Here is a 12238-nt window from a genome sequence, read left to right on the forward strand (position 1 = left end):
GGAGATCAACGAAAATGATGCATTGCAAAAAATAAATAACATTAAAGATATTGTTACTTCTAAGTTCAAAGAAAAAATGTGGTGTGATAAAGACTTAGCGGCTAAAAGAAAATTAAGTTATTATAAGAAGGTCATCAACCCCACCCTAGAAGATCAAAAGTATCTCTCTATTTTAACTAGCTCAAAGAAGAAAATTAATATAGCAAAGATTAGAACGAATTCTCATGAGCTCCATAGTGAAACAGGTCGTTGGGCAGTTCCTAAAACGCCATGGACGGAAAGGATCTGCCATATATGTGAGAATAGGAACATCGAGGATGAAAACCACTTCCTCTTAGAGTGCCCCGCGTATAACCACATTAGATCTCAGTTTCACAATCTTTGTTACAATACTGACCTTCCTAGCCTTTTACAATGTCAAAATTATAGTGAGCTCGGGAGGCTTCTCTCCAAGCTTTTTGAGCATAGGAATAAAATCTTAAATCAAAATAGATAATTTGTTTCTTTAGGTCTGATAGACCATTATTTGGTCTCAGCGGACGTTAACCACCACCATCATCATCATCATCATCATCATCATCATCATCATCATCATCATCATCATCATCATCATCATCATCATCTAATCAATAATTTAAATAAATAAATGAATTATTTTTATAAAACTAACCATTAATTTGTTTTATTTATTTGTATCTAATTTAACTTAGTTCCATAAATAAAATAATAATAATAATAATAATAATAATTAATAAATAATAATTAATGAATAATTTAATAAACAAATAAATTAACTTTTTATACTAACCTGGTATTTATTTATATAATTTTATTAATCCTAACCTTTTCTTATCAACCAAATATTATTATTTTAATTAATATATATATAATATATATATATATATATATATATATATATATATAAGAGTAATAATTTAAAGAAATAAATGAATTTTTAAAAAAACTAACCATTAATTTATTTTATTTATTTTTACCTAATTTAACTTGGTTTCATAAATAAAATAATAAATAATAATAATAATATTAAATTAATATATGAAAATTTGACCTTGGTCCTAGAGTAAAAAATTAGCGGTTAATCTTTTGTAGCCATTGCAGTGTTGTTAGACTATTTAACATGCTAGATTGAATCTGTTTCTTCAACTTGTCCTCACTATGAACCACACTAGTTGGTTCGAAAAGCATCACAAATCTCCTCATTTTGAAAAACAAATGATTAACTGTGCTGTTTAATTTAGTTTTATAATCCCCAATTATAATAATGCCCTTTTTTATTATAATTTTTCTTTTGGATTTTGAAGTTTATACCCTTGTTAAAAATTATTTCGCAAGATGAAAAAAACTACAATTTACTCATCATTATGAATAAAGTTTGGTAAAATTTGCTGGTAACACAAACTTTCAATTGTAACAAATGGTTTTTCTCCTTCCAAGTTCCATCATATAGTATTGCTACTACACAAATCAATAGATGAACGAGTACAAAGAAGGGATGTATTAATTCTAAGTATCCGCAAGTACCATTCAACCATACCAGTTGTAATTTAAATGATTAATAAAAGTTGGATCCCTCTGGCTGCAATATTAGTGCATCTACCACAGTGAGTAAAGATTTTCATTTTAAGAAATTACATAACTGTGAGCATTTGATAAGAAATTAATTCCATAGGAGAAGAATCTGGAATGAACAAAGATTTAAATTAATTTATAAAAAATGCAATTTTGAATGAAAAATTGTTTTAAGTTCCAAATTATGGCAACAAGAACTTCAGATTGTTGTAATTATTTTCGTTGCAAAAGCGGTGCTGTTTTCATAATACGGTGGTGAAGTACAATAACGTTTTTACAATTGTTCCGCGACACATATAATGATGGATAATGGGGAGATCATCTCAGTCTAGATTCGATGTTCACAATTACGGATTCAACAAGCATATATCTGAGTTATGCAAACGATATGTTGCTAACCAATCTAAACATGTATTTACTAAGATCTACAAAGCATTTTACCTTTATGCAAAACATTGTAATTTACGCCATTAAATATGTTTGAGCAAAAATAACTTCGAGATTCTAAGCTATTGTTTGGATTGATAGTAAGTTGGCCATGTTACTGTATTCACACCAACATTTGGTAAACTCTTCATTCTTGATAAGAGCCAGTAGCAATGACCAAATTTTCTTACGGGTGGGGATTATTTGCTTGGACCAAGGATTTGCTAGTACCACTTCTCAATTTGCATAATTTGATTGAGCCATGGATAATATTATGTATATCTTATGTTTTATATTTTGATTGAGCCATAAGTAATATTAGAATGGAAACCAAAATATTGTAATACTCCATATCCATACTTGAGGTACCATGGCTCATAATATTGAAAACAAGAATGATAACTTCAATTGCTTTCTTTGTTTAAGATTTGTGATTCTCGTGTTTCTATTTACTCACAAAGGACTGAAAAATTATTACATTAATGATAGAAAAATATGGATTGGGAGTAATGATAATGACAAAAGTTGCACGAATATTATAGGTGGCATAGAATTTGGATTAAAAAACAAATATTTCATTATGCTTCAATGCACGTGTATGAAGGTGGAAATAATACCTTCAAAATATGAACCATTGGGATGATTACAAATTGGTTTTTTTTGTAAAGTTATGAGACATCTATCAAGAACACTGACAGAAACATTTAAGCCATTCAAATGCTAACAATTTTTTTTTAATTATAAACTTAAGCATTATAAGTTGTCATGGTCAATGCTAAACTAATAGTGGTCAATGGGAAAAATGATTTCTAGAGTAGTGTGTGGACAAGAGCTAATAAAGTTTTCTTAGTAATGTAAACTAGCAATTGCACTAGATGTTGCAAAGGAAATGTCGTGAGGAGAAAGAATATGAAGAAAGAGCATAGATGAATATAGATGTCATATGTTACAAATTGAGTGAGAGAAATAATAGGGTATTAAAAATAAAGTGAACACCCCCCTTTCACTATCCTAGTGATTTGAGTTGTAATATGTCAGTTGAGGGAATGCTTAGCAGTTTCAACATTGTACTTGCAACATGTCAATGTGTTTTTGCTACACCTGATACCATCTTTTTTATACCCTATACATCCTCTCCCATGAATACTCTTACTAATTTCTTATTATCATTTTCTCTTTACTGAATTTTCATACAAATGTCCCCATTCAAATAACTAAGATTCCAGAGTGATATCATCGACTACCACTTGTTATTTTGTCTAAAATTTTCTTTAAGAGGCTTTGATAATAACCAACAAAACAAAGTGACAACAACTTGTTTTGGTTTTCGATATTTCATTCACCAACTTCAAGATTTCCAACTAACTTAATCTTAAAATTTAATAATGAACGTAGAGGGAAATATTATATTTTCTCCTCGTGTGTACATTGTAGTGTTGGATCACAACTTGTACCTATTGTATATTAAAAAATTCTACCTATTGTATATCCTTTTTCTAACTCTAGATGTGTAAATGTGTGTGTCGTTGAACGTTATCAACAAATCCTTTAACACTACTCTTTCAATCTTTCTCTTCGCTTTAATTCTTGTGCATTGAAGTGCTTACCCTTATTTTATTTAATCATTGTTTGGTTTACCTTATTCTAATAATATCACATAGATAATAAGTGCAATATCTAATAACATCACTTTGGGAAGGCCCCACCTCCGAGGAGAATATGGAGAATATGGAGGATGATTAGTTGTATAGACATTTGGAAACAAGTGGTTAAACAAAACTACCTATCAATAGAGGATTGAATCGAGCATAGGATATACCTATTGAAAATTCTTGTATTATCTAAAGAGATTTAGTTTCATTTAAAGGACTTTTGTTCTAGTTTATACCCTTCTAGGGAACTCACTAGGCTAGCAATTTGGAAATATATGGTTGGTGAATGTAGGTATGGATCCTTGATTCATATTTAGAATTTATTATAATATAACTTAAAGACATATATTTGAACTAAATATCTGATATAATTTTTTGATTTTTGGAATAGTTTTATGTATATAGTGAACAAAAACTTACTACAGGGCCCTGCATGGCAATACGTACACATAAATAGAAGAACTACAACGAACTTCCTGCGTGATGTTTCCGGTTTCTATGTTGGTATTTTTGACCTTATACTGAGCCCCCAGAAGGCTGACAGATACAATAGCATATGCATAAAGCATCTACAATATGTAATTTTTCAAGTTAATGAAAGATTGCGATTTTTCCAGTGGAAAAAAAACCTTAAAGACATATACAATTTTTTCTCTATATACATTTTCTTAATTAAAATTGTGCATATATTTTTTAATTTAATTTTAAAAACTCATTAAAAAAAATTTCAAATACCATAATTTTTCTTTATATTTTATAAAAAACTTGCCACTCTATTGAGAGCTTTAGGTAAAGCATTGGAGTATTTTGAAATAAAAAGTTTGAAAACTCTAAAACATGCTTCCTTCTGCTTGTTCAATTAATTTGTGTGTAGTCTTGATCTTTCCATAAAAGTAGGATAACTGTAAAATGGAATGAGTCGAGAATTCCTTACAATACCATCCAATGTTGAACCTTTATAGACATATAGTCATCCAATGCAGTTATGTACCAATAAAATCACATATGTACCTATGGTAACAGCTAATTGTGAAATACCAAGAACATCTATTCAGAATCATACATCATTAGGTTGTGATAAGAGGAACATAGTCTTGGACTATGCCAACTCCACCCATAAGTATTGACCCTGAAACATTCAAAAGCCCATTCCTCCACAAACCTTCAGAATCCCATTCATCCACACATGTATGTTTTCCATTTAAAACCTCTAAGAATTATTGTTGTCACATATATTTTTTTATTGAAAATTATTTGGTTGAGGTGCATTCTTAGAATTCCTAATTTTTTTTTTGAGGAGAAAGGAGAGTACCTTTTTTTTTTTTTTTGAGGATAAAGGAGATTATGATGTAGAATGAAATCCTTTGCATAAGGAGTGTCGTGTTCTAGGGGAGTTAAATCACAAGGCAAGGGAGTTAAGTCACAAACATTAGCAATATGATGCTTTTTGACATCATTAAACATGCATCTCACTTTAATCCTAACCTATGTTTGGCATCATGTCTAGAAGCCTCTTTAGAATCATGATGACAATCAAAGTGATGTTATGGCATATGACGGTTGGATTAAGAGACAAAACTCTTTCATCATAGTTGAATATCTAGCGAAATTAATGTGAATGCAAGGGATCTTTCTTGGGAATGTGAGTGTTACATGGTATTCTTATCGAGAGTGTATGAAAAGAAACCACTTTAGACTGCGGATGACAAACAACCTTAACAATAAAAATGGCTATAAATAATGTGGATCTACAACAAATGATAGAAACAAAACCTGTCGAAGTCCTGGTCGATGCAACAGAAATAGTTAAACATCAAGATGAAATAAGGAATTAAGTGCAAATAACTCCAATAACTTAATGGAAACTAGATATAAAGAATAGATTTTATTATATGATACCTGTGAAGGGAACAAATTATGTTATCAGTCCCCCTCTGTGGGATGGATTCTTAGCTATCCTCAATGTCTTTAGCTCTGTAGAGTCTCTCTTCTCTACAATGTGTAAACCCAACAAAAATTGTTTGAGCTCAATGGGAACTCAAATGGAAAAAGAAAATGGTAAGCGACAATGATTATAATCAAAGTTACAACAGTGAGTGAAACAATGAAAATGATCCAAAGTGAAGAATGGATGTAAAACCCTCCAATTTATAACAAGATATTAGGTTATTCTCGAATAATGAAAAATAATAAAATATTATTAACCAAGTTCTAGAATTAATCGTTTGGAATATTTTATTATATTTGGTTGGCCAGAAAAATAATTAAATTGGTTAATTACTTTTATTTAGAAATAATAAATAAATAAATGATTTATTTATCATCTCAAGGAATGTGGTTAAAGAATAATAAAAAAATAATGATTTGTTTAAGTATTCCTAGAGGATTTAGTAAAACTTGACAAGGAATAATAACTAAATAATGATTAATTAATTATTCCTAGAGAAAAATAAGAAAATAATGATTTATCTAATTATTTCTCATGATTGGGTCAAATATGACAAGGAATATTAGTTAAAAAATGGTTTAATTAATTATTCCTAGAAGATAATTAAATAAATAATGATTTATTTAATTATTCTTCATGGGTTTAACCAGAAATAACTTAACAAATGTGGTTTATTAAGTAATTTCTTATAGTGAAAGAAATTTTACTATGGTAAAATTGGCCCTACATGGTGTACTTCGATCCATCTAGTAGGTTATGGCTAGATGATCAATTTTTGGTGATAACAGATTTCCCCCCAACGTACGAGTGTTAGGAGAAAAACGTATGACCAAAGTATGTTGTAAGGACACAATCACTAGACACCGAAGGGGAGTCAGAGAGAGAGAGAGAGAGAGAGAGAGAGAGAGAGAGAGAGAGAGAGAGAGATCAATGGAGCTGAATCGAAAGAGGATAGTGGCTAAGGGGGCGAGACTAACTAGCCGATGCAAGTCTCATTTTATGTTGTGGTCCCTGATATCAAATGAGGCGGGGGAGGCATACCAATACCTGCGAGATAATTGAGTAGAAATAATAATGGTGCGTTTAGCAAAATGAAACTGAGCACTAAAGTACATGTTGAATGGTACATGACATGTTGGCATAAATGAGCCAAGAAATAATACAATGTATCCCATATACATAATGTGCCTGGAAAAACATGAGCTAGGACTTAATACAATAACATTTGAGTACATGAGACATAATGGCCCTTCCCTCAAAAAATGGGTGGGAGGGAGAGTATAAAAACAAAAGAAGCCCTGTTGAATAGGAAATGGTTCTGCAAAACTGAATGGATCATCTGAAGGAGACATGCATGCTATGAGTGCTACAAGTTGCAGGAACCGAACCCATCAAATCTATGGAACTACATCTGAGTTTGTAGCATAATATGAATTCATCCAGGCATGTGGGGGGCTACCATAAGAGCCACCCCCTCATCAGGTCTGAAATATCTCACACACGCTCGGGAATCACTCGTACAATCTATTGCATCATTGGACCATCAAGTGTATGAATCATGAGCATGAAACAATCAAGTCAAAGGGAAATGATGATTCCCTTTGCTTGACTTAGGCAACAAACATGAGTGGAAGTGGGAACCAAGATACACCACCTTCTGGTTCGTTCTTCTGGAATAGATGTGTTGATGTTGATAGGATAGGGCCCTCCATAGGTGAGGCAATGAGGACACTCAATTAAGGCATGAGGGAAAATAGTAATGTGACTGATGGACTGACACCAAGGAAAATGGGGAAAATGGGACTAAGGGACAAATATACTACTTCCCTTCTCAGAGCATAAAGTGCATGTTGACCTGGAAATGACTGACTCGTCTCCAAAGGGGATAGTGGACAGTATGACTGAAGGAAAAAATGGGCAACAAGGGATGAATGGTATGCAAAGATGGATGGAATATTGTGACATGATAGAATGGGACACGAAACAGATTCCATCGATGCAAAGGTCACTCATTGCAGATGCTCTGAACAAGGGTGACTCAATGATCCTGCCACACAAATAAGCTTGTTGGGTACAATGAAAAAGTGAGCAAATGATGGTTTATCGTGATGAAAATTGACACGTGAGATGAAAAGCGCCAAGGTAAGGTGGTCCCAAAGTACAAGTGACTCATATGAAGAAATTTTATTTTAAGACGTGGTAAAGTGATGCTTCATGGAAAAAATGGCTTTCGGGTGAAGTGTAAAATCATAAAAAATGAAGAGATAGCGTGATCGATGAGATCTTTTCAACGGTGCTGATGGTTCATCAAACCGAGCTACTGTTTGGTCTCAATGGGTGACAGAAAAACTCTGGGTTTTCCTAGAAGAGGGATTTTTTCCTCCAATTTAATTCATTTGCTAACTGAGGTTTGTTGAATTTGGGGAGGAGGAAAAGGCCTGAAATCTTGTGGAGATCATAGTTGACAAACCAACCGTCTGAATTGGGATCTGCGGCTTTTAGGAAAGTGGCCTTACTTGTCTAACGATGGGCTTAATGCTTCTTGGAATGATGGTTCCTTGTGAAGAATCAAGGGAAGAGGAAAACGAGAATGAAATACTAGAGGAGGTCTAGAATCATCCCCACCCACTAAGTCAAACATGGGGACTATGTGGTAAATGTGGTATGACATAGAGTAGAATATTTGAAGATATGGTATCAAACACCTACGATATGCGATGTGAATATGGCTCACCGGAGAGGCCGGTAGGACAAACTATCCAAGGAATGGGAGGATAATCGACCATACCTAGATCCGGTGGGATCTAGGCCGAGAATTATATTAATCAATTGAGAATATGGCCAGGGGAAAACCATTGTTCCCCCAAGCATGGGATAATGCTTGCAAGCATATGTGATGGAGGGGACTGATCTAGTATGCAAAGGTGGGAATGATGCTGCCTAACAGGAAGGGTTTGTGGAGCACCATTTTGTTTCGAGTGCTCGAAAAAGGGATTTAAGCATCTCGTCCCAAATTGCCATGAGATCCTCCAAAGGATGATAAGGAGATGTAGGGTCTTATGTGTTGCCTAGTATGCTATGGGCGTACTAGATGTATTTAGAGTGGTGGACTCCAAACATAGTTATTTTTTATATGTCGATACATAATGCAGTTATGCATCTTTTATATGACGATTGTGGTTCACCATTTGTTTTTGTTTTGGTTTTATTTTATGGTATACATGTGATAAATGCCAATCTAGAATGTTATTTGCAATGGTATATACATAGTTATTTTGGGCTCAAGGAACATGATTGAAAGTAATGGTTTCAAATTCAGGTACCAACAACTTAACTCGTAGAAATTTTCTAAATAGGACTTGGTTATGCACATGATACACGCCATTCAATTGCATGAAAATCAACAAGGAATCTAAACGAACATGAAGATGAAGGATGCGATGAGCAAGGGCATCGACTAAAAAACCTATCACTGTATCATATTCGGCCTCGTTATTAGTGGTAGATCTAATGTACACACCGTTAGAATGGACTAACGTATGCAAGGGGGTGAAAATGGCCCATGCTGCCGAGGCTAGATTTCTGGAGAAGCAACTCACATCGTTGGCATAACCGATATACAGTGTGGATGATGGATCCATCTAAAAGGTCCAAAAGACAACAAATGAGATGATGCAACCTACCTAAATACATGATAGAAATAAATACACGCAAATCAATGGGATATGCTATGGGTAAAATATCTTGAGGTAGAGTGCATTGAGAGGATTAGGAATAAGTTGGCCTTAAAATTCCTTTAAGAGATATGCCCCCTTGCCTAAGTCCTTACGAATGATGTAAGGTCCTAGCCATAATGATGAGTTGAGAAAACGACCCAGGATACAATCAACACCATGATGATAAAGGTCATAGCCGATGAGACGATAGCGAGAGGCCTATTATTGGATATGTCGTCGATCATCACAAGCAAGATGGGGGGAAAACTTATGGGTTCACAAATATGGAAGGAAGTATGCATGATGATGCATATCATCCCAAGGGTAATCAGGGGTAGTCATGGCTTCCATGATGTCCTCATCGGAATGGAAGATGGGTGGACTGGAGGAAGATTGACTACATGATGCGGCAGTAGTACCTGGTGCATCATCATGAGAAATAAGGTTCACATACACATCATCTGAAATGGTAGATGACGAGCTAGTAGATGGAATATCTACTGATGTTGAGACCCTGGTTTCTAATGAGGGATGTTCGACAAAAGCGCGCGGGGGAAACTTAGAGAAGTTTTCCTGCGAGGATCTCAAGGATGATGACGGGTAAATGATATGGACCATGGAGTCTATCATTTTGACATTAGGGGGAGTGATCATGATGGTGGGACCAGAGTCCCCATGTTATAGTGTAGGAGTGGGACTAGAACTCATAAGCAGAGGGCTATATGACCCACTACGAGTGGCCTCGAACTTGCGAACTGCCTGAAGGTATTCATGAGACTCGTTGAGACGAGGAAAATGATGGGTATAGTGGCTGTAATGATCGCACGAAGCACACATATGATTTGTACGCAACGATTTAAGTTTCTTGGTTGAATCAGGTAAGGTAACTTGGACCTGAGGTATGTTAGATTTAGGAAACGTATCATTGACCAAGGGTTTGAGGTGAGGAATTTTAGGACAGTTATTAGTTGCATGCCCAGTAAGATCATACAAATCACATGGAGGTGTTGACATTGGAGGCTTGGGAGCTGGAGGTGCTTGGGGAGCCTTGTCCTTAGGTTCCTTCTTCTTAGCTTTGCCCCCCTGTCTGGATTCTTTTGCAACAGGAGTGGGTTCCTGTTGAGGTTGCCATGGAAATGGAGTAGCGATAGGGGTCATAGGGACCGGTTGAACCGGGGTTAAAGCATGATATGGTCTTATCTAACCAGGAGGAGTGCTCACTAGAGGATTAATGTACCAGACTGGGATCCCAAAAGTCATGTTAGGGAGACTCAATGAAGCCATGATAGGGACATAAAATATGCCAAGAAACAGGAAAGGTATCTGTCCAGTGGGATAATGTCCTAGTGGAATGGTGCCTGGATGGTTAAGACCTAGAGGAAGGGTTCTTGGTGGGAACAAAGGAGAGGCACCCACAAAAGGAGGAGGTCCTGGAGGGGTAGATCATGTGGCTCGACTGAAGTCCCAACAACAAGATGTTGTGGAACTGGCTGTTGACCAGAGGTACCAGACTGCTTTTGAGCAGTTCGTGACGCTTGTAACATGTAAACACTTGATGATCAGGGCTTAGAGATGGGAGGGGTAGGACCAGGGTAAGCACCCAAGAAGGTGGAATATTTATAAACTCCGATTGAAACACCAGTGAGAGGGGTGGAAGGTTGCTTGTTAGACATCAATGAGATAATGGACTTAGGGGAGGTCAAGGATGACGGCTCGTAGTACATCAAGTGATCGATAATGATGATCCTACCTACATGGGGGGAGCACATCTTGCAGAAAATCGTAGACACGATAGTTGACATGGCATAAGTGTAACCACGACCCAATAGAATGTTGTAATATAGAGGGGCATCGATAACCTCAATGTCTACAGAAATATTCTTGCCCACAAGAGTCACTGGACAATTGCAATACATGCTGAGAGGCTAGGAGGGGTGAATGTGATAGTGGATGGGGACTGTTCAGGTGACCTGAGTTGCTTCCAAATGGTAGCGAACATCACGTAGGTGGATGTACCTTCGTCAATAATGCATCGGGAGATGATGGCATTAAAGACTCGGACTGGTATCTGGAAAGCAACAGATGATGTTAACGGAGGATGTTTTGACGCATCAACATGAAAGACAATCAAAAAATCTTTTGAAGGATCTACTGAACCAAAGCAGTTAGCAGAGCTTTATTTTGAGATGGGCATGACTGGAGGACCTCTAGCATCTACATGGTGATAGGGGATTGTGCCAAATTGTCTACTATATTGTATGTGTAGGAAACTTGGTTATAACCACCATTACGATGCAATGGCCCTTTGGGGATATTGGGAATTGACTCAACCTTGAGCTGAGGGATTTTTAGAGGACCATTTAATGTCGTAAGAGACTTAATAGACTCTTTGGTTTTGGTCTCCGTTGCAGATGAATTCGATGACTTTTCGTATTGACGGGACTGAGTTTGGAATTTGACATCGGAGGTACTGACCCTGTCAGAATTCATCATGAGAATCTGGTAATCATCGGGACCAAAAGGTTGGGGAGGGTGGGCTACTTGACCTTACTGAGGTTGAGCATCAAAAAATCCTTGCTGAGGGAAAGGATTCGTAAGAACGACCTGTTAAGATGGCACAAGATTATTAGGCGATTGCTGCATGGACGGTTGACCTATAGAAGCTACTTGGGCTTCCCAAATTTGGCGCATTTAAGGTAAGAGGGGACACTCATGAGTATAATGGGCATGTACACCACAACATGCATAAGTCTTTTTCATATGAACAACCTTGTTCTTCTTGGGTTGGTTGCTCTATTGCTGGTTTTTGGTGTTAGGCTCGTTCCCCTGGGGTTGCTTAGGTTAATTACCTTGGTTATCCTTGTTACCCTTCCCCTTATTATTTTTCTTTGAATTTTGGGAATTGG

The sequence above is a fragment of the Pinus tabuliformis genome, chromosome 8, assembly GCF_031772625.1.
Source record: "Pinus tabuliformis cultivar Carrire ecotype Pingquan chromosome 8, CPIR1, whole genome shotgun sequence".
NCBI classification, from domain to species: Eukaryota; Viridiplantae; Streptophyta; class Pinopsida; order Pinales; family Pinaceae; genus Pinus; species Pinus tabuliformis.